The sequence below is a fragment of the Pristiophorus japonicus genome, chromosome 8 (assembly GCF_044704955.1).
Source record: "Pristiophorus japonicus isolate sPriJap1 chromosome 8, sPriJap1.hap1, whole genome shotgun sequence".
Classification (NCBI taxonomy): Eukaryota; Metazoa; Chordata; class Chondrichthyes; family Pristiophoridae; genus Pristiophorus; species Pristiophorus japonicus.
The window spans coordinates 142,085,529-142,109,932 of record NC_091984.1 but is presented as its reverse complement, the minus strand read 5'-3'; the positions used below and the strand labels follow the sequence as shown (position 1 = coordinate 142,109,932).

The 24,404-nt window shown below is 44.0% G+C and overlaps 1 protein-coding gene and 1 pseudogene across 1 annotated transcript in view; one reads left to right on the top strand and one right to left on the bottom strand.

The window, feature by feature from the left end:
- LOC139268770 (xenotropic and polytropic retrovirus receptor 1 homolog) overlaps positions 1-24,404 on the bottom strand; it is a 383,202-nt gene that overhangs the window by 247,346 nt on the left and 111,452 nt on the right. The gene's annotated exons all lie outside the window — the stretch shown is intronic.
- Positions 21,034-21,249, top strand: LOC139269963 (U2 spliceosomal RNA; annotated as a pseudogene).

Below are 24,404 nucleotides of genomic sequence, written 5' to 3'. Positions count from 1 at the left end.
GTTTTGATTTCTTTATTTGAGGGGGGGGGACATACTTGCATTGGAGGCAGTTCAGGGAAAGTTCATGAGGTTGAATCCTGAGATGAAGGGGTTGTCTTATGAAGAAAAGTTGAGCAGGCTGATCTTATTGAAACATAAGGTTCTGAGGGGGCTTGACAGGGTAGATGCAGAGAGGATGCTTTCCCTCGTGGGGGAATCTAGAACTAGGGAGCATAGTTTCAGAATAATGGGTCGCCCATTTAAAACGGAAATGAGGAGGAATTTCTGCTCTCAGTGGGTTGTGAATGTTTGGAATTCTCTATCCCAGAGAGCTGTGGAGGCTGGGTCATTGAATATATTTAAGGTGGAGATAGACAGATTTTCGAATGATAAGTCTCTTCATCCAAGTCATTGATATAGATTGTGAATAACTGGGGCCCTTGCCATACCCCACTAGTTACAGCTTGCCTTCCTGAAAATTACTTATTTAATCCTACTCTGTTTCCTGTCTGTTAATCAATCCTCAGTCAATGCTAGTATATTACCCCCAATCCCATGCACACTAAATTTTGTTTAATAACCTCTTTTGGGGCACCTTATCGAATACCTTCTGAAAATTCAAATACACCACATCCATTGATTCCCCTGTATCTATTCTGCTCGTTACAACCTCAAAAAACTCGTAACAGATCATGATTTCCATTTCATAAATCTGTGTTGACTCTGTCCAATCCTATTATTTTCTGAGTGCCCTGTTACCATATCCTTAATAATAGATTTTAGCATTTTCCCTACTACTGATGTCAGGCTAACTGGTCTGTAGTTCCCCATTTTCTCTCTCCCTCCTTTGTTAAATAGCGGGGTTACATTAGCCACTTTCCAATCTGTGGGAACTGTTCTAGAATCTATGGAAATTTGGAAGATGACAACCAATGCATCCACTATCTCTACAGCCACCTCTTTCAAAACCCGAGGATGTAGGCCATCAGGTCCAGGGAATTTATCGGCTCAGTCCCATTAATTTCTCCAGTATAGGTACAACATCCGAAATCAGGAATCCTTGGGACCGAGTCCGGCCTTTTTTAAAAAATATTTTTCCGGATTTCAGACAAGGAAATCAGTAATCTGAAATCCGGAATCCTCGACCGATCTGTGCCGGGTTTTGAACGGCGAGGTCCGAAATCTGGCAACACCCGAAATTCGGCAGAGATTTGGTCGAGGTTTCCGGATTTCAGAATATTGATTTTCTTGTCCAAAATCCAGAATCCTCGAATGAATCCATGCTGGATTTTGGGCTTTGCCGAATTTCGGACCTCGCCGCTCGTCGATTCACTCCGCTCCTCACCGCCCACCAATTCCTGCCGCTCGAGAACCCCGCTTTTTACCGGTAAGTAGCCTCCTTATTCCTCCTACTAAACTGAACCACCCCACTGTTGGACGCCTCAAAAATGTCTGATTTTCGGACAATAATTCCAGATTCCGGACGACTCCATCAACTATGCGCAAAATGTCCAGTTTTCAGAGTTCCGGATTTGGGGCATTGCCCCTGTACTATTTTTAAACTAATACTAATTTCTTTCAGTTCCTCATTCTTGCTAAATTCTTGGTTAACCACTATTTCCGGGAGGTTTCTTGCATCATCTTCCGTGAAGACAAAGTATTTGTTTAATTATAATGTTTTGCGTAGGACGGGGGTTGGATTGAAGAGGGAAGTTAGAAAGGGATGTTCTAATACCATGCCTGAATGCTGATGCTATAAACTTGCTTCACTTTACAAAATCTAATTGCAAATAAGTATTCATGGAAATGTTGCAATTGGGCTGTAATTTTTATATGGGAAATTAAAAAATTAACAGTAGATGAATTCCACTATATCCAAGTGGAATACATTTGAATACAACTATTGAATATTGAACACATTGTATACAACTTTTTTCATTTATATGGCTGAATATAATTTTGTTTTTTTAATAAGCAGGATTAGTGTACACTTTTCTTTATACTTTTTTTATAAAGAAACTTTGTTTTACAGGAATTGAAACAATGCAATTTTCAAATTTTGGTACACCCGATGTACAATTCACTACATTCAGCTCTGGAACTTGAACCTATCATCCCTGTGCTCGCTGACCTACATTGGCTCCCGATTCACCAATACCTCAGATTTAAAATTCTCAGCCGTGTGTTCAATTCCCGTCATGGCCTCCAACCTCCCTATGTATTCTTATCCAGCCCTACAACCCTCCGAGAACACTGCATACTTCCAATTCTGGCCTCTTGTACATCACCCACTTCCTTTACCCCACCATTGGTGCCATGTATTCAGCTGCCTAGGCCCTAAGCTTTGGAATTCCCTCACTAAACCTCTCTGTCTCTTTCCCCTTTAAGAAGTTCGTTAAAAGCTACCTTTTTGACCAAGCGTGTCACTTTCTTTGGCTCGGTGTCAAATTTCATTATTACGCTCCTGCGAACCGCCTTAGGATATGTGACTATTTTAAAGGCATGTTGTTGTTCTTGATGATGGATTCCTACGGATTTCTGCACCATCAAAAAAGATAGAGCATGAAATTTATTCAGCTGTCTGCAAGGAACTGCATCAACTGCAAGCACCAACCTAATACCTGTACTGCGGAATGCCGTAATCATTCACACGGCTTCCCATACCGAAGAACGTAAATATTGAAAATCTGACCTTTGCTACACACAAACATTGTGCTAAAATACCAACAAAAGCCCTTTGCAAACAACAAAGCTATCCAGAAGAACACCAAGTACTTAACTTTGAGGGAGGGGGAGAGGATAGGCAATCATGGAGCTCACGGAGTTCTGTGTTGCCACGTGTCTAGCATAGATAATAGATTCAGTGAACAGACAATTCAATCTATGTTTCACCGAACTCGCTCAGTCAGCTTTTGGCCTTTCCCTTCATTGACAGTAACACATGAATATTGCATTTTGATGAACGTAAAACTTTAAGTAGCCTGGATTTTAATATATTTATAAATGCCATTGGGCAGTGTTTGAATCCAGCCTAGACCGATGGAAGTGTCCCTCTTTTGCTGACAATAAAATGAAGTCAGGCAGCCCTCAACCTATTGTTCATTGAAGGCTTTCTCTGTTGAAGTTAATTCAGCATTGCTCTGTTAATGTTATGTCCACTGCAGAACTGCTTCCAGTTTCTACAACAACGAGGAGCGAATTGTTCTGAATTGGCTTTGTTAACATTGTGGGAACTCTGACATCAACACTCCGGGAACCCTGACAGCAGCTACTGTGCATGAACAACAGTTCTAAAAGCTGTGTGTTTACTGAGGCTCAGTCTGCCGGTTCCTAACTTTGAGGTCTCGTGCCAATAGTAGCAACTTTAAAGTAATACTGCTAGATTTGCTTAGGTCAGAAGTCAGGAAGACACCCTTAAAAGAAACACAAGTATGCCAATAAACCAAACTTAGGTTAACTAAAATGATTAAACAAGAATGAACTTAGTTGTGTTTATTTTTTTTCTATTTAAACATTCCTCAGACATCAGTACAAATTCACAACATGGTAACCAGGTCACACGAACAAGCAATTTCGCACTCAGACAAGCTACAAAAATGCAAAACAAATTTAATAAAGGCCTTTTGAGGTTGGGGTTAAGGCATGTTGTTGAGGCAATTTCACTCCAACTTAGGCTCTACCTCACTTGGGAATGTGCTATGCTGAAAGATAGTGCCAAAAATGACATCCTAGTATTGATGTGCCTCATTTTAATACTTGCACACTGTCAACATGGACAACGTTGAAGGATCATGCACAGGAGATCAGATGGTTTCGGGTGGGGTGTGGAGTCTATGGGCCCAAGTTTCCACACGCGCCTAGAACGGCGCAGTCCCGACCTGGACGCCCGTTTTTCGCGCCATAAAGTGCGCCTAAAAAAATCCTCGGTATTCTCCACCTACTTGCAGGTCCTCTGGCCCTCGGCGCAGCCAGCACGAGCTGTGGGGGGGGCGGAGCCAGGTCCCTGCGCCGAAAACAGTGCCGGGACCTCTGCACATGCGCACTACAGTGGGCACGCAAGTGCAGTAGCTCCAGGCGCCGAACTGTGTGGGAGGGGGCCGAAGCACACAGCCCCTAGCCCTGGCTGAATGGCCTCACTGGGGCTGTGTGAATAAGGCTCCTCCCACAGCCAGCTCCTGCTCCTGCCTCCGGACCAGACCGACACCCGCTCCCCCCCCCTCCCCTGCCTCCGGACCAGACCCGACACCCGCTCCCCGCCTCCGGACCAGACACCCGCTCCCCGCCTCCGGACCAGACCCGACACCCGCGTCCCCCCCCCCCGCACCCCGACTCGCGCTCCCGCCCCCCCCCCCCCACTGGACCCGACCCCCGCTCCCGGACTGGATCCGACCTGACCTCCCCCCCGCCTCTCTCTCTCTCTCTCTCTCTCCCCCTCTCCCTCTCCCTCCCTCCCCCCACCGACCCGACCCAACGCCACCTACCTGTAAATCTGGTGCTGGGGGACTGGCCGGCAGCCTTCGGTCCCGAAAGGCCTGCCTGAAGCACTTTCACACAGGTAGGAAGATGGTTTATTTAATCTTTTCTTTGCTTATAAATGTTTATTCAGGTTGGATTTATTTGTATAATATTTGTAGAAGTATAAATAAGGATTTATTGTAGAATTTAATGACTTCGCTTCCCCCCCCCCCCCCACCTCGTTCTGGATGCCTAATTTGTAACCTGCGCCTGATTTTTTAATGTGTAGAACAGGTTTTTTCAGTTCTACAAAAATCTTCACTTGCTCCATTCTAAGTTAGTTTGGAGTACGTTTTCACTGTGGAAACTTTGAAATCAGGCGTCAGTGGCCGGACACGCCCCTTTTGAAGAAAAAATTCTGTTCCAAAGTAGAACTGTTCTACCTGACTAGAACCGCAGAAAAAAAATGTGGAGAATTGTGATTTCTAAGATAGTCCGTTCTCCACCAGTTGCTCCTAAAAATCAGTTGCAAATCATGTGGAAACTTGGGCCCATAATATTGTGATACAAGTGATTGCAGTTGCGTGGGTCAGGCTGAATGGACCAGACAGTCTTTTCCTGTCCGTCATTGTTCGTTTGTTTGTAATATTTAAACTGTAGGATAATGAGTAATAGTACGTGGCAAACACTGCTGTCTTTATATTGCAGAACAGTTTCCTGAAGAGGCCAGTATTATTGGTTGCCCCTCCCGCTACAGAATTGGCACAATTACATTCTACCTTAAAACTGCACGTGGTAACTACTTACATGGGATCCGTGGCCATGTAAAGGTTTGAAGTAAAAGTATACGAGACATACAAAAACACTTTGGCCGCTAAGCCGAATACTGGCCCCAAAATATGGCTGCTTCCACCAAGCCTTTCATGCTTTTTGCTACCATAGCAGGTGCTATCACCAGCTGATCCGAAGATCATCTCCTTTGCTAATCTGCTGTGCTCATTTATATTGTCAGCTACCACCAGTGGCAATCCAGCAACGTACATGCATTTCAAGTGTTGGGGTAGCATCACAGAATAATCCTCGGTGCTTTTGTATCACCGTTTTAGTTTGAAACATGGAAGAGTAACAGAAAAGAGAGTTTCGGGATAAATGGGTCATTTTCCGGTTGGCAAACAGTGACTAGTGGAGTGCCACAGGGATCGGTGCTGGGTCCTCAACTATTTACAATCTATATTAATGACTTGGATGAAGGGATCGAGTGCAATGTAGCCAAGTTTACTGATGATACAAAGATGGGTAGGAAAGCAAATTGTGAGGAGGACACAAAAAATCTGCAAAGGGATATAGACAGGCTAAGTGAGTGGGAAAAAATTTGGCAGTGGAGTATAATGTGGGAAAATGTGAGGTTATCCAGTTTGGCAGAAAGAATAGAAAAGCAAATTATAATTTAAATGGAGAAAAATTGCAAAGTGCTGCAGTACAGGGGGCTAGAGTATAAAAGCAGAGAAGTCCTGCTACATCTGTACAGGTTATTGGTGAGGCCACACCTGGATTACTGCGTACAGTTTTGGTCTCCATATTTAAGGAAGGATATAGTTGCATTGGAGGTTGTTCAGAGAAGGTTCACTAGGTTGATTCTGGTGATGAAGGAGTTGACTTATGAGGATAGGTTGAGTAGATTGGGCCTATACTCATTTGAGTTCAGAAGAATGAGAGATGATCTTATTGAAACTTATAAAAACTCATCAAGGTGGATGCAGAGAGGATATTTCCACTCATCGGGGAAACTAAAACTAGGGGACATAGTCTTAAGAAAGGGGCCGCCCATTTAAAACTGAGATGAGGAGAAATTTCTTCTCATAGCGTTGTAAATCTATGGAATTCTCTGCCCCAGAGAGCTGTGGAGGCTGGGTCACTGAATATATTTAAGGCGGAGATAGACAGATTTTTGAGCGATAAGGAAGTAAAGGGTTATGGGGAACGGGCAGGGAAGTGGAGCCGAGTCCATGATCAGTTCAGCCATGATCTTATTGAATTGCGGAGCAGGCTCGAGGGGTCAAATGGCCTACTCCTGTTCCTATTTCTTATGTAGTAGCATCAGTGCAGCAGAGATGTTATTCTCCAGTGGTCCAAACAAAATAATTGGCAACTATTTTATACAAATGAGATCACCAAATCAGGACATTACAAAGTGTCAGCAATGTTATATCCTCATTGATACAAGCAAGTGGATTTTTCATGTAGAACCTGGCTCCCAATCAATTTTACTGGTCGTGACATTACCTCATCTATATGAAAAGGAAAGACAGCAAGTGCACCTGTATTGAAATTGGAACACAGTACTGGCACTGAAGGGGTTCATACACGAACACCACTCTCTCCATGAAGAATTCAACAAATGAGTTTTGTGCCAGAAACAGCAGCTTCCTAGTTTTAAGAAAGTGAAAATCTTAGACAAGTAAAGTTGTTAATAATGAACACGTTTATTCTGAAGTGCAACGAAAGCCATTATGCAAAATATAAAACTCAAATGATGATCCTTCTGCACTAGTGATAACATATCATTTTCAGTGAACCAAAATGAGAAGCATTTTTCCGAGTTCTATTATCTAAACTCACTGAATTCATGAATAAACTCAGAATACACACACAGTAAAACATCACTTTGGATTTAGTGCAGGTTATGCCTGAAACAAAGTTAAATGGAAAGCTTAAGATAAGAGACTTTAGGAGTAAATTGCCATACGATTCAACCAAGGATGTCTAAAAATACAATGCTATTGCTATAGATTTAACCTGGGGATTTGAGGGGTTTCATTAAAAGGAGACAGTCAACACTAAGATGTTAACTACTAAAATTCTCGCTCGATGACTCATACTGCTTTTATTTACAGAACCGCACCACTGTGCATTAGGACTATGGAATTTATCCAATAACATTGACACACAGATTCCAGAGGCAAAGAGGGGATCTGCACATCCAGAGCCATGAAGATGCATTTGCTTAAAAGTCATGAACTGGTTACTTTCACTTCTGGTGACTGGCCTTCCTAGTAGGTCAACTAGCAATGTTGAAAGTGCAGATCTTCGATGCACTGTCAGGTAGGATGCTCAGTTCATCCACAGCCAGAAAAGCTGGAGGATAGCTGTGGCGGCAGCAGGCGTTGAGGCAGCTCTCCACTCCTCCAGTGGCAATGCCTCCTCTATATTAGGGCTAACGTCAGTACCTGCATGTGTAAACTGGCAGCTTAGTCTGTATCGCCACAGTGAAGTTGAGAAGCAGGGAAAGGAAAGCATCGTACAGTGCTTGCAACATTTTATTTTTAAACAAACACTGACATCGAGAACTACACCGAATTATCCTAAGAATCTAGCAATTTATTGCAGAGTCGTACAATAAAAGAAGCTTTTTTTGTAAGGGAGCCTCAAAGACACACGCAACAACATAACAAGAGAGGAAATGTACATTGTGTATCAGTTGGTTGGATTGCTCCTTTCCCGATAATCTTTTAGTTCATCTCTAGCAGATGGCAAGGTCATGTAAAATTAATCTTTAAAATTGTGTTTTATGTTACTAGTGAGTGTCCCAATGGAATACCTGGGTTAGTAAATTATTTAATGTCATTTGTAGTACATTGGTAATTAACTGCTATCAATCTAATAAGAATTGTGGATTGTAGTGCGAAGTAATAAAGAGAATCATAGAAATTTACAGCACGGAAGGAGGCCATTTCGGCCCATCGTGTCCGCGCTAGCCGACAAAGAGCTATCCAGCCTAATCCCACTTTCTAGCTCTTGGTCCGTAGCCTTGTAGGTTACGGCACTTCAAGCACGTTTTAAATGTGGTGAGGGTTTCTGCCTCTACCATCCCTTTCAGGCATTGAGTTCCAGACCCCCAGAAGAAATTTTCCCTCAAATCTCCTCTAAGCCTCCTACCAATTACTTTAAATTTATGCCCCCTGGTTGTTGACCCCTCTGCTAAGGGAAATCGGTCCGTCCTACATTCTATCTAGACCCCTCATAATTTTAAACACCTCAATATCTCCCCTCAGCCTCCTCAGTTCCAAAGAAAATAAACCCAGCCTCTTTCCACATAGTCTCTAGTCCAGGCAACATCCTCGTAAATCTCCTCTGTATCCTATCCAGCGCAATCACATCTTTCCTGTAATGTGGTGACCAGAACTGCATACAGCACTCTAGCTGTGGTCGATATAGTGTTTTATACTGTTCAAGCATAACCACCCTGCTCTTGTATTCTATGCCTCGGCTAATAAAGGCCAGCATTCCATATGTCTTCTTGACCACCTTATCTACCTGGCCTGCTATCTTTAGGGATCTGTGGACATGCACTCCAAGGTCTCTTTGTTCCTCTACATTTCTCAGTGTCGTACCATTTGATGTGTATTCCCTTGCCTTGTTAGTCCTCTCCAAATGCATTACCTCACTTCTCCATTTTGAATTCCATTTGCCACTGTTCTGCCCACCTGACCAGTTGATTGATATCTTCCTGCAGTCTACAGCTTTCTTCTTCGTTATCAACCACTCAGCTGATTTTAGTATCATCTACAAATTTCTTAATCGTACTCCCTACATTCAAGTCTAAATCATTGATATATACCATAAAAAGCAAGGGGCCTAGTACGGAGCCCTACGGAACCGCACTGGAAACAGCCTTCCAGTCACAAAAATACCCATCAACCATTACTCTCTGCTTCCTGCCTCGGAGACAATTTTGGATCCAACTTGCTACTTTGCCCTGGATCCCATGGGCTTTTACTTTTGTGACCAGTCTGCCATGTGGGACCTTATCAAAAGCCTTGCTAAGATCCATATGCACATCATCAAACGCACTACCTTCATCGACCCGCCTTGTTACCTCCTCAAAAAATTCAATCAAGTTAGTCAGACACGACCTTCCCTTAACAAATCTATGCTGACCGTCCTTGAATAATCCGTGTCTTTCTAAATGAAGATTTTTCCTGTCCCTCAGAATTTTTTCCAATAATTTTCCCACCACCGAGGTTAGGCTGACTGGCCTGTAATTATTCGGTCTATCCCTTTCTCCTTTTTTTAAACAAAGGTACAACGTTAGCAGAGAAAGGGGAAATCACACATGTTTAGCTCCAGTCTATTATTTTTGTAGGTAACCCAGTAAGAACAGTGCTTACAAACATTGCATATATACAAGCAACTGGATTGTATAATGATTGGTTTCACTCAAGACTAATAAACTTAGGCAGGTAAATGCATAATGCGTTGTGGTACAGAGTCCGGAACACCTAGCCCATACACATTTCAAAGGACTCGGGTTCAAATCCTCATTTATGATGAGCTACTTGAATTGAGCCTGGCATAATGAAAGTTGTACAATTGGCCTCAGGGTCCGTAGCCAAGGGACATGGTAGCTGGGGCTGGGGCTGGGGGGGGGGGGGGGGGCAGGAAAAAAAAAGCCAGCTTGCTTGCTCTTGTTTGCTGTGCAATGACTGCTGGTAAAAACCTTATGGGCTGGAAATTCCCCAACCCTGTGCCCAGTTTTTCAATGATATTTTGCCGTTTTTGGTGGAAAAATGGCAAACCGGGAAATTCGGGGAAGTCTTGCGCCGGCGGTTTATAAGTAATGCTAGGAAGAGGACTGCCAGCGTGCAAGACTCACAGCGCACCTGTAGATAGGGCGAAAAAATCCACCCGGGAAAAATCTGCATTGCAAGCCCTTGGAACAGCGGTAGGTATGAAGACCTGTAAAACAGGCACGTTAAAGTTTTTGTTTTTTTAATTCTTTTACAGCGATTCGATAGTTAAGTGTCTTGAATGTTTTACGATATTTTATTTTTTGGAATTTATTTTGGTGTTTTCCCCACTCCCTAGGCCCAACTCGCAGTGGTATCGGCCTCGGAGAAAAGATGCAGAAAATTTGCGGTTTGCACCACAAATCCTCGTGCAACGCCAATTTTTACCGCTGGGCCTCGTAGCGGTAGTGGAGTCACAGCGGTATTTTTGGCGAAAAAAGTACTGCTATGACCAAAAATGGAATTTCTATCCGATTGTCTTTGAATGTTGAGTGAGCGCAGGACCAAGCCTGGCTGTGAATAACACTCAATGGGCTGACAGACAAAGAAGGTGTCACTTGGGAGTGGTACCTTAAGCACGCTGATGCCTGTGGCACTACACCACAGCAAGAATCTTCACTCCCAGCAAAAGCAAAAGAGGGAGAGAAATTAGAAATGGGCAGAAACCTAGGAAACTTGCAGCCTTTACATCATGAAATAAAAGCAGAATTATAGATCACTGTTTCCCATATCAAGAGAGCTTAACAATGCTCTATGTAAAATCTGCACAAGGATGTGCCACTTCCAGCCGATCCTACATCCCTGTATACCCACTCTCCTTCAATGCCAGGCTGATGATACTCCTGAGCTTTTTATTTCCCTTTCCTACTTAATGGACTCTATATTCAGACGGCTATAAAAGTCAATGATCAGGATAGTATGACCCAATGTCTTGAAAATGTGGTTCTCTCTTCCCAGACTTTATTGTCCACGCTGCAACTCCTGTCAATAGGACACTTATTGCCGTTTGAGATCATAAAACGGACAGGCTGAGGTAGAGCTAATAAGTGCGTTATACATAAATGTAGGACTAGCTCGGGGTTGTGATACCTTCACAGCAATTCCACAATTCAAAAAACACCAAGATTAAGGGAGTATTTCAGCTGGACAGCTGACAAAGCAGATACAACAGCTCAAAACCTGCTGTAGAAAATCCCAACTGCAGTGAAGCAAACAAAAGAGAAGACAAATGTGAATGTAGATACAGACACACACAGCTCATGCTCACTAGCTGAAAGTGATGTGGCATTTCTCTAAAGTAGACAGAGAATACAGTAAATGTATGATTGGAAGAGAATAATTCCCCCAGGAATTTCCGTTTTCATTCAGTTTATTGATTTCAGTCAGTGCTGCTAGCATTAGCAGAAGAAATGCAGAATTTGTGAATATTGCAAAAAGGTCGAGAGCAGCAACCATGTTTAATATATATTACTGTCACACAAGATAAGTCAGACATATATAAGTGCTCTGCCAAATGACACTGCCAGTGAAAAACTCGACAACAATAATAATTGGAAATTTAATCGAGCACAATATTTGATAGATGAAATCCTAAAAAATATAACTTTGTGGTACAACTGGCATTACACCTTGCACAGAACAGACCATGCAGCTTCAATCCACGTTGCGTATGTAATGCACACATAAAATACCAGGCTCGTACTGCTTTGGTGTTCATCAAAATCAATCTTTTCTGGCCATTAAAACTTCTCAATTATTCACCAGCTTTGGACAAATGTCAAAGACTGTCTAATGACCAGATGTTTAATGGCCAGTGGGATTTTCTTCTTTGGTCACAACAGCAAACTACATCATGCATGCAGTGATGATCTCTGAAGATTTTTTTTTAAAAAGAGCTCCCTCATGGTTTAGCGACTCATACAAACAAGGAAGGTTCCATATTTGATCCCTGCTCAGTTTAAAATTAGGTTGGGATAGTAGAGGCCCCAATGCCCTTGGGTTACTGAGGAGGATGGTGGGAGCCAAGGTTTCTGCTTAGTGACATTTGCTAGAAGTCTGCTTCCAGTGGATGCTGGATGAGGGCAGATTAGGTTCAGGTGTGATGGCCCCCTATAGCCTAGCCCAGCCCATCAAGTGTTAGTTAAGGATCACATGCAGACAACGATCAGTTGGCAAGATACTGGAGACTGCCTGGTATCTACGGAACAAAATCTCTTAAGGCGCCACATCCTTCAAGAGGGAAGGGAAGAAGTGTGATGTACAAGGAAAATAAAGGGGTGATGGTCAAAAGAGTTTGACATGAATAGGCATGCAAACCTTTTTGTCCCAGTTCTGCAGAATCCCTAAAAATACATCGTAGTTCATAGGTTTATGAATACTCCCAATACAGCTCCACTGATGGTACAGCAGGCAAAGACGCAATGTGAGGTGACACTAAGCCATATAAAACTCAGAAAACTTGGATTCAATCCCTGGTCTGTGCAGTTGGGCTTCAACAAATGGCCTCAATGAACTATATGGGGGGGGGAGGAGAAATCAGCTAGGTTTTACTCTAATCATCGCCATTCAATTACTCCTGTGTTGTGTGTTTGATGGGTGAAAATTGATTGGACTCAAATGATATACTCTGAACAGTCAAATAGCCTGCAGATGCTCGTTCTCAATTGGACGAAAGACCAGATGGCTGCCCCGAGATGAGTTAGCATCTTCAGGAGACGAGAGAAAAGGCGAAAATTGTAAATAAAACATATACTGTGGCAATATATTCAGAATGGGATTTATAGCTCACATGTAATAAACGATATTGTTCTTTATACAGTACTGTGAACCAGCCCTGGGTACACTACCCTCTAGTAACAAAGCTTATCGGTCAGATGAATTTTCTCCTGATTAGTGGCCAGCTTGATGTAACAGAGGAACTGCATAAAATACTCCAGGATATAGTGCAGTCAAGTGTTTGTAAATTTAAATGCAATTGTAATGGCTGAAGCCTGACACAGCTGATATAAAATCACATTAAATTAAGTTTGCAGATGCAACAATTTGATTTGTCAGTGGCAGCTGCTTATTATTTCCCATTCTCTCTTCTGTCATGTTCCAAAATTGAATTAGTTTGTTTTTATTCCAGACCAATTATATGTCTCGAATACACAACTCTGATCAAAGCTGAACTGTGGAATAATTCATCATGAAAAGCATTTCAAATACATTTTGCCCATTAGATTTACAAGATATCAGCAGGATGGTCTGTGCTGAGTTAGCTGATCTCAGTTGGAACAATTGCTTCATCGCCCCTGGATTAGGGAACGGAGGGAAAAAATCATCAGCCAGGGTTTCTGCTTCTTGTCATACTATCTAGTCAGAAAATGACTGTTCTGCTGTCGGATCATTAGCGGGAATTAAAAATAAGTTCCTCTAACCAGCTTTCAACATTTTTTTAAACCTGCAAAATGAAAGTAATGGATAATACGAATTTACAGGAAAATACGAGTATAAAGTTAACTTCATAGAACAATTTCTATTTATAGAACACCTTTAAAGTAGAAAAATGTTGCACTGCGCTTTGCAGAGTTGTAAGGAAAAAAGACACTCCACCAAAGGAGAGATGTATATCTGACCAAAAGCCTGGTCCAAAAGGTGTTTTTTTTTAAGAAAGGGTCTTGAAGGTGGAGAGAAGGGTGAAGAGGCAGAGAGGTTCAGAGAAGGAATTGCAGAAAATGGAACCTAGGCAGTTGAATAATGGAGCTAAACGGGACCAAGATGCTATGTAAGTTGGAGAAAATGGGTGTAGTGGGTAGTGAGGCATTTCATGTGGGATAGAATATGGGCATCAGAGCTTTGAAAGTATTGAGATTTATGGAAGGTAAAGGATGGGATGCTGGCCAGAAGACTATTGGAGTAATTGAGTTTGTAGGTAACAACAGTGTGAATGAAGGTTTCAGCAGTAGATGGACTGAGGCAGGTGCTTTCACGGAGGTGAAAGTCGGCAGTCTTTCTGATAGAGGATATGGAGTCAGAAGCTCAGTCTGGGATCAAACAGGACATTAAACCTGCAAAGAGTCTAGTTCTTGTTCAGCCCGAGACAGGGGCAAGGGAAGGAAATGGAATTGTTGATAAGAGTTGGTATGGAGATTGCGGCAAGGGCCAAAGACTATGGCTTTGGTCTTCTTAATGTTGTAAGGGTTATGGGGAGCGGGCAGGGAAGTGGAGCTGAGCCCAATCAGATCAGCCATGATCTTATTAAATGGCAGAGCAGGCGAGAGGGGCCTGTACCTATTTCTTATGTTCTTATGTAGTAGCATCAGTGCGGCAGGGATTACAGCTACAGCTCATCCAAAACTAGATGTTGGGCAAGTAATCTGACAGCATGGAGGCAGTGGGGGAGGGCGGGGGTTGACAGAGGTGGAAAAGATAGAACAGGGTGCCATTAGCATACATGCGAGAGCTGACCTTATATCTGCAGATGATGTTGCGGGGGAAGCATGTAGATCAGGAACAAAAGGGGGCCAAGTATGGATCATTGGGTGTTTACGTAGCTGACAGTGGGAGATGTGGGAAGAGAAGCTATTGCTAGAGAGCCCATGGCTATGAGCCAAGAGTGGAACCAAGAAAGGGCAATCCTACAGAGCTAGACAAGAGGAGATTTGTTAGAAAATTATGTGACAAGTGACTGACTTTATCAAAGGTCAAGAAGGGATAATGCATCACAGTCAGACAGAATGTTGTTTGTGACTTTGGTTAGGACTGTTTCGGTGCTGTGAGACAGTCAGAATCCTGATTGGAAAGATTCAAACAAGGAGTTGCAGGGAGAAGTGGGCATAAATCTGGCAAGTGAAAACACATTCAAGAACCTCGGAGAGGAAAGGGAAGTTTGAAATGGGGTGGTTGTTAGGTGAAGTCAGTTGGGCCGACGGTGGGGCTTTTTTTTTTTGAGAAGGGGGTTGATGACAGTGGTTCTGAAAGAATCACATAATCATAGAAAATTACAGCACGGAAGGAGGCCATTTTGGCCCATCGTGTCCACGCCGGCCAACAAAGAGCTATCCAGCCTAATCCCACTTTCCAGCTCTTTGTCTGTAGCCCTGTAGGTTACGGCACTTCAAGTGCACATCCAAATACTTTTTAAACATGAAGGTTTCTGCCTCTACCACCCTTTCAGGCATTGAGTTCCAGATCCCCACCACCCTCTGGGTGAAGAAATTTCCCCTCAAATTCCTTCTAACCCGCCTACCTATTACTTTAAATCTATGCCCCCTGGTTGACCCCTCTGCTAAGGGAAATAGGTACATCCCAATCCACTCTAGGCCCCTCATAATTTCATACATCTCAATAAGGTCTCCCCTCAGCCTCCTCTGTTCCAAAGAGCCTATCCAATCTTTCCTCATCTTCTCCAGTCTAGGCAACATCCTCGTAAATCTCCGATGTACCCTTCTCTACTGCAATTACATCTTTCCGTAATGTGGTGACCAGAACTCTAGCTGTGACCTAACTAGTGTTTTATATAGTTCAAGCATAACTTTCCTGCTCTTGTATTCGATGGCTTGGCTAATAAAGGCAAGTATTCCGTATGCCTTCGTAAACATCTTATCTACTTGGTCTGCTATCTTCAGGGATCTGTAGACATGCACTCCAAGGTCCCTTTGTTCCTCTACATTTCTCAGTGGCCTACCATTTAATGTGTATTCCCTTGCCTTGTAAGCTCTCCCAAAATGCATTACTGTACTTCACACTTCTTGGATTGAATTCCATTTACCACTGTTCTGCCCACCTGCCCATTGATATTTTCCTGCAGTCTACAGCTTTCTTCATTATCATCCATACAGCCGATTTTAGTATCATCTGCAAACTTCTTAATCATGATCCTTACATTCAAGTCTAAATCATTGATTATATACCACAAAAAGCAAGGAGCCTAGTACTGAGCCCTGCGGAACCACACTGGAAACACCCTTCCAGTCACAAAAACATCCATCAACCATTACCCTTTGCTTCCTGCCTCTGAGCCAATTTTAGATCCAACTTGCCACTTTGTCCTGGATCCCACGGGCTTTTAAGTTTGTGACCAATCTGCCATGTGGGACCTTATCAAAAGCTTCGCTAAAATTCATATACACATCACACGCACTACTTTCACCGACCCTCCATGTTATCTCTGTGGGCGCGAGGAGCGTGTGCGCAGTGGCAGGGCAGCTCGTGGCCAGTGGTTACAGCGACGGCCCAGCCCGAGGCGGTGAATGACATCGCTGGGGAGCTGCAGCGGATGAGAACACATCTAATTTATTCAGTTACCTAGCAAAAGTTTTTGGAAGGAAGGACAGAAAAGAGAAATGGATTATGCTGAACTTTATTTTGTTGTTGTCCAGGTCCAGATCTTTGATTGGAGCGTGGGCAGGTGCAGCAGGAGCGGCAAACTCTGGGCGAAGGAGCTGTGAGAGACTGTGGAGGGATGTGATCGGAGCCCAGGGGAGGCGTGAGTTCGGGGCCAGGGGCCGCACTGGCCAGCCCACGCTGAGATATGTGTGCGTACTGGATCCGTGCAGCAGAGCAGGTCTCCAGTTGTCTTGATTAATCCTTGCCACTGGACCAAGACCTAGCTCTGTCAAGCCTATGTGATGGCTGGTGTGCAATGGCCACCACACGTTAAAAAAAATCCACGCACCCTAACTACAACCCTTGAGGATGTAGTTAGGGTTCTTCATTCAAAACACCTGTGAACTCATCCTTTTTTTTGGCGAGGAAGCAAGTCATCCTCGTTTCAAGGGACCGCCTATGAGGAATGATGTTACCTCCTCAAAAAATTCAATCAAGTTAGTCAGACATGACCTTCCATTAACAAATCCGTGCTGACTGTCCTTGATTAATCCGTGCCTTTCGAAATGAAGATTTATCCTGAACCTCAGAATTTTTTCCAATAATTTTCCCACCACTGAGGTTAGGCTGACTGGCCTGTAATTACTTGGTCTATCCCTTTCTCCCTTGTTAAACAAAGGTACCATGTTAGATGTCCTCCAGTACCACATAGTAGCCAGAAAGGATTTGAAAATGAGGAACAGGAAGAGAGGAACAGTTTGTGAGGATCTATCAGCTAGCATGAAGATGAGGTTGGACGATCAGGAGTTTAGTGAGATCATCATCATCATTATCATAGGCAGTCCCTCGGAATCGAGGAAGTCGTGCTTCCACTCTTGGTGAGTTATTTGGTGGCTGAACAGTCCAATACGAGAACCACAGACTCTGTCACAGGTGGGACAGATAGTCGTTGAGGGAAGGGGTGGGTGGGACTGGTTTGCCGCACGCTCTTTCCGCTGCTTGCGCTTGATTTCTGCACGCTCTCGGCATTGAGACGCAAGGTGCTCAGCACCCTCCCGGATGCACTTTCTCCACTTAGGACAGTCTTTGGCCAGGGACTCCCAGATGCGAGTGGGGATGTTGCACTTTATCAGGGAGGCTTTGAGAATGTCCTTATAACGTTTCCACTGCCCATCTTTGGCTCGTTTGCCGTGAAGGAGCTGCGCGTAGAGCACTTGCTTCGGGAGAATGGAGTTGATGGAGCACATGGTAGGTGGGGAAAGGTGACAGAAGATTACCATAACATCTGTTTTATAGGTCCCATTTTCATCACGGTAAACCTTGCAATTTAGCTTATCACCATGTTTGAAAGAAGGTTTTACAGTCTATACAAATTGTCTAACTGAAATAGCAATTACTACAACAATCCTAACATGAAGGAGAAAAACATGTTAAATTCCTTTTAGTTACATAATTATAAGATGCATTTTTTTTTTACAGCTGTCAGCCTGCAAAATGGGCACAGCCAGGAGCACAAGCCGTCGTCATACAGAGGTGCAAACAAGCTGGGCTACCACACCCTCCCAAATAAGGTTCAGCAGAACTTTTATTAAAATTAAGTTCAATTAAACAGCAAATTACTTTTATAATAAAATTATTCAGTACAATTTTTTTTTTAAACTCTCCCTTTCTCCAATGACTCGGTATAAATGCTGCTTCCATATTGTTCTTTTATTTTGGATTCCAGAAGCCTGTCTAGGTTTTGGGAAACTGCTTTAACAGCAATTTCACCTAGAACTGGCTCCCAGAATGCAAATTAAAATACAAGTATAGTTTATATGTGGTACTGGGCCATAAAGATCGGGAAGTCTCAATTTTGATTGCGGTTCTGTGGTGAGGCAATGCAGCTCCTGATAGACATGTCTGTGTGTCAATGTTGGGCTCCCAATGTCTCTGGAGTCATACCGCAAGCATGTCAGGGCCCCTTCAAGTAATTACTAACTAGGCAACAGTAAAGAGAATAAAAAAGACAACAACTTGCATTTATATAGCGCCTTTAAAGTAGCAAGACATCCCAAGGCGCTTCACATGATCGTTATCAAACAGAATTTGGCACCAAGCCACGCAAGGCGATATTGGGCTAGGTGACCAAAAGCTTGGTTTTAAGGAGCATCATAAAGGAGGAGAAAGGCGAAGAGGTGTAGGGAGATGAAATGCACTTTTTAAACTTATCTGATAATTCAATTTTTTTTAGGCACTGAATATCCATTTTGCTGTGTTATTTATGCTGCTTAATTCAAATTATTGGATATTCAATTTTGTAGCACAACGATCAACTGTGAATGATCAGGACTAGGCTATATTAAAATACACATATCCAGCCCTCCCACTTCTGTACTCATAAGGGGTTTGGTTTTCTTTAAAGACCATATCATGCTGTTATTGTATGTCAATCAACAGCAGCACAGTGGAAGTCCAGGCCTGCTGGCAAACATGCAGCAGTGCAGGGCAAACACTTGGCCCAACTAATTGTCATTTCGCCCTTCCACTCCTGAAGAAAGAAAACAGGCTTACATTTATATAGCGCCTTACACGACTTCTGGCTGTAAAGCACTTTGAGATATCCTGTGAAGTACATTTGAAATGTAGGAAACATGGTACCCAATTTGCACACAGCAAGATCCCACAAACAGCAATGTGATAATGACCAGATTAAGTGATGTTGGTTGAGGGGTAAATATTGGCCAGGACACCGGGGAGAACGCCCCTGCTCTTCTCCTAAAAGTGCCATGGGATCTTTTATGTTCACCTGAGAGGGCAGACGGGGTCTCGGTTTAACATCTCATTCAAAAGACAGAACCCTCTGACAGTGCAGCACTCTCTCAGCACTGCGCTGAAGTGTCAGCCTGGATTATGTGCTAGTAGTGCGAGACTTGAACCCACAACCTTCTGATTCAAAAATAAGAGTGCTACCACTGGGCCACAGCTAACACCTGACACTGACTCTTGCTGGGGTTTGCTTCCATGGGCACTGTGTGCCTTACAGTGGCCTCTCTTCAATGTCAGCGAAGGCAGTGGCAGTCGGAAGGCTATTTTGAATGTGGAAAACTTTTCAGCAGAACCCGATTCTACCTGTGCCAGGAAGGCATCATGACCAACTGAGATGTGACGCTCACCAGACACCGACACACACAAGTCACAGAATAGTGGCAAGGAGCAGGAACCCCTGGATTTTTTTTTTCCTCACCCAGGGGTACAGGGTCCAATTGTGGCATCCCAATTACTGCCTCAGTCAAATCAGTGCAGACCAGAGACTGAATCTGGGACTTTCAAGTCTATGTGGCTTAGTACTACGTCAGGCATTGCAGAACTTGCTGGGCCATTGGAGAGCTGTCCCTATTACTGACTTGGTACTTGCATTGTTCCTTTATCAGCAACCGATGAAGCCAGTCTACCCCAAAAGCAGATAATTAACAGGCATGTGACTATGTGCTACTATTATTTCATTCAATGTACAAACCCAACAAAATTTTACTATGACATTTACACAACAAAGATCTATTTTCTTTATGGCAGACACTCTGTTTCACAACATAAAGCAACATTTGTAAATAGACTTTTTAAAGAAATTTGTGAATGTACATTAAATATTTTGGAATGGGAAATTCTTACCCAATTTATAATCACACAAAAATCCTGCCGTTGCCCAAATCTGCCTACACCCCTTATGCAGCAGACACGATCCTTGAATTCAAATCTAATGTGTGTAAAGGCATTTGAACAATGTAAGCAATTGTTGTCCTACAAAAACAACAGATACAAAGAAAAACTGTGAATGGTGGAAATCTGAAGTATTAGATGCTCGGAATACACAGCGGGTCTCCTAACAAAGCTCTTCCTGCTGCGTACTGCCAACATTTTTTGTTCTTGTTTTTAAATAACTACAGCAGACATGGCTGAGTTCCTGCTGCCACTCATTCAACTGATTTGAATTAGAGCAAAAATTTCAATTACAGTCAGGTTTCAGGATTTTAGTGACTGATACATTGCTAGATTGTGTTTTTTTTAATTACAGATAACACAATGCCTTTAACCCTTCAATATATGCAAAATATAAGATAATCTCCTCTGACATTGCACATGGGACGTCAAGATCAAGTGTAGTCTTCAGGTGAAGTGGAGTTGGAAGGCAGGGATGGACTAGGGCCGTCAGATGTAATTCAGTCACCATTTTAAAGTCGTACATTCGGAGATAGCAGAATGTAAGACACATAGAATGGAAAAAAGCAAACTGCAAATGCAAAAACATATCTTGCCAGGTTCTTGCACCTAAAAATATTAATCTAATGCAGGAGTGTAAAATGACAAGATACAAACACTATATTTAATATCCCAATTGTACAGTACTGCTCCATTTGTGTAGCAATGAGTGAGGAGCATATATTCCTGACCATTCACATCACTGTGGGGACAGAATGAAAGAATCCCTTCCCTGTGGGCTCAAATACAATTAAATATATGCACGAGGAAAGCGGTGCTCAAACAGACCTGTGCCCTCTGCCTGCCGCTCTACTCTGTTTATGTTCCTCTGCGTCACTGCCACTCAGTAAAAATGAGGACCCACGATAGCTCATAGATTCCATGACAATAAGGGCGTTCCACACAGTGGACAGTTTCCCACCTCTTGTCAATGGCACTCCTTTAATCTAAATCACCCGTACAAGGTCAGACAATGCATCTGTGCTTCGCTTCTCGGCCTTTTGGCTAAGATCATAGGTAACTGACCTGACAGGGGAGTAACCACCATAACCCCAAGGTGGTTCTCCCTGGATCAGGAAGGTATATGCTTGCTTTTTTGGAAATAGGAGGTGGGTGGGGTGGCTTGACCCAGGGACCTGACCCATCCACCTCCATGGCACGAACCTGGTATTGCAGTACTTCCAGGAACAGTGCAGTGGCTCTAGGCCTTTTGGCTAAGAGCATTGGCGCAGAGTGATCCTTGAATGGGCCCAAGGTGACCTCTGGCGTTTGTGATTTGACAAAGAATTGGAACGATTGGCTATGAATTTCCCCCCCCAAAAAAAAAAATCTGTGCTTCTGATTGAACCATGTTAATAAAGATATCACAATTTAAAAAAATTCATGGGCACTGTGCTGCACTACAGGTAGAAAAACAAAATGGTCTCAGCACCAAAGTGCAGTATACTTAGTGGACTTCTCTGTAGATCAGCCATTTTAGGTTTAAGATACTCGAACCAACAGCACTATGGGGTCAAGTTTCGGCCTGAGTTGCTCCTTTTTTTTGGAGCAACTAGTTTAGAATAGAGTATCTTAGAAATTGCAATTCTCAGCATTTAGTTTGCTCCAGTTCTAGTGAGTTAGAACAGTTTCATTTTAGAACAGATTTATTTTTTCCAAAAGGGGGTGTGTCCAGCCATTTATGCCTGTTTTGCAAGTTTAGGTAGTGAAAATCTACTCCAAACTAACTTAGAATGGAGTAAGTGTAGATTTTTGTGCACTCAGAAAAACATTGCCGACACTTCGAAATCAGGCGTAAGGAATGAAAGATAAGGAGGGTGGGGGTGGGCGGAGGGAGGTTTACAAACATTAAACACTTCACTTTTACAAATAAAGAGCCATCATCAATAATAAATGATAAATAAATCAACCAATAAATCAATCCAAATAAATTTTAAAACATTTTTAAAATTAAAAACCACTCAATAAATAAAAAATTATTTCTACTCACCTACTGCAGCACCGGGGAGAAGGGGGGGGGGGGGTGTGTGGGGGGGGGGGGAAGAGAGAAGAAGATGGGGGGCAGGGGAGAGAAGATGGAGGGGGGGAGGGGAGAAGAGAAGATGATGGGGGGGGGTGGGATGGAAGAGAAGATGATGTGGGGGGGGGAAAAAAGAGAAGATGGGGGGGCGGAGGGGGAAGATGATGATGATGATAGGGTGGGGAGGGGGGGGGGAAGAAAAGACGACGCCGAAGCCGTGTCGAGGACTTCGGGCGGGGCCCGCACGCAGCCGATGCCGGGCTGCCGACGTCGCTTCGGGCGGGGCTCTCCTTAGTGAGATGCGGGGCCCGCCCCGCCGAGGACTACGGGCAGGGCCCGCACGCAGCCGATGTCGGGCTGCTGCTGCCGACTCTTCGGGCAGGGCCCGTCCCCGGTGAGAAGCCGGGCGGGTGGACCCCGCCGCTGAGGTAAAATGCGCAGGCCACACGGCCAGGGATAGAGGCGACGTCCCTTCAGCCTGGGATAGGGTCATCGCCCCGGAGACAGGACAGCGGGAGATACTGCACACACGTGCAGCTGCTGGCACTGTTTTTGGCGCAGGGCTGTAGCTCCGCTCCCAGCAGCTCCTGCTGCGCAGCGCCGAGGTGGAAATGGGCCTTCAGCTATCGGAGAATCGCGAGGCAAGTATTCAGCGCAATTTTTGTTCTATAAATTAGGCGGGCCTCTCCAATGTGCGCCGTTCTAGCAGGCAGCCGAAACTTGACCCCATAGTCTCTGTGTGAGTATTCACAGAAAAGCCTCCAATTTCACAATGACCATTTATAAGTGACTAACCTGACAACTCAGTACTGAAGAACATGCTTTAAAATGGCCATGCACCACCACAAATTTCTGGGTTACACATATAATGAGGTGTGGCTATTGCTTCTGTGAAAGGTCAGGTCAGCAATGTCAGGTCAACAGTATAAGCAAGGTATTGGATTTAACATTTCATGTCCGCATTGGCAGAGAACCAGTTCCATTCTAACTGTAGATTAAGAGGTTCAGAAAATAAGCTCGAGGCAATTCACCCAATCCTTCACCCACTCTGAAAGTACCTGGTGTCCACTCTGCATCCATGATAGTCCAATTGCTATCATGCATTTGCTGTATTGACGCACACTCCAAGGCTGTACTCCAGGATATAGTCGATGTATTCACCGAGGCATATGAAAGCATGGACCTTACGCTTAACATCCTCCACCAGACAAAGGTCCTCCACCAGCCTGTCCTTGCCGCACAGCACTGCTCCCCAGTCATCAAGATTCACGGCGCGGCCCTCGACAACGTGGACTACTTCCCATACTTCGGGAGCCTCTTGTCAACAAAGGCAGACATTGATGCGGAGATTCAACATCGCCTCTAGTGCGCCAGTGCAGCCTTCGGCCGCCTGAGGAAAAGTGTGTTCGAAGACCAGGCCCTCAAACCTACCACCAAGCTCATGGTCTACAGGGCTGTAGTAATACCCGCCCACCTGTATGGATCAGAGGCATGGACAATGTACAGAAGACACATCAAGTTGCTGGAGATATATCACCAACGATGTCTCCGCAAGATCCTGCAAATCCCCTGGGAGGACTGACGCACCAACATTTGTGTCCTCGCCCAGGCTAACATCCCCAGCATTGAAGCTCTAACCACACTCGATCAGTTTCGCTGGGCAGGACACTTAGTCCGCATGCCAGACACGAGACTCCCAAAGCAATTGCTCTATGCGGAGTTCCTTCATGGCAATCGAGCCAAAGGTGGACAGCGGAAACGTCACAAGGACACCCTCAAAGCCTTCCTGGTGAAGTGCGACATCACCACTGACACCTGGGAGACTCTGGCCGAAGACCGCCCTAGGTGGAGAAAATGCATCTGGGAGGGTGCTGAGCTCTTCGAATCTCAACACTGCCAGTGTGAAGAGGTCTGGCGCAGGCAGCGGAAGGAGCGTGTGGCAAATCAGTCCCACACCACCACCCTTCCCCCGACGAATATCTGTCCCACCTGTGACAGAGTCTGTGGCTCTCGTGTTGGACTGTTCGGCCACCAAAGAACTCACATTAGGAATGGAAGCAAGTCTTCCTCGATTCCGAGGGACTGGCCATGATGTATTGACAATAAATGATCCTCATCATACAGCACAACACAGCAACTACCAAAAAAATCAGCTTTTTTTTTTAAACCCAGCACTGGCAAAGATTATTCACTTGTATTTCAAGTGATTGCTGGGAAACATAATTAGATTAAAAGACATGTCTCAATTTGTTACATCACAAATTGGTTCAGGTTCCTATTCCACAGACTGGAGCACAAAATCTAGGCCAACAGTGCAGTGCAGTACTGAGGGAGTG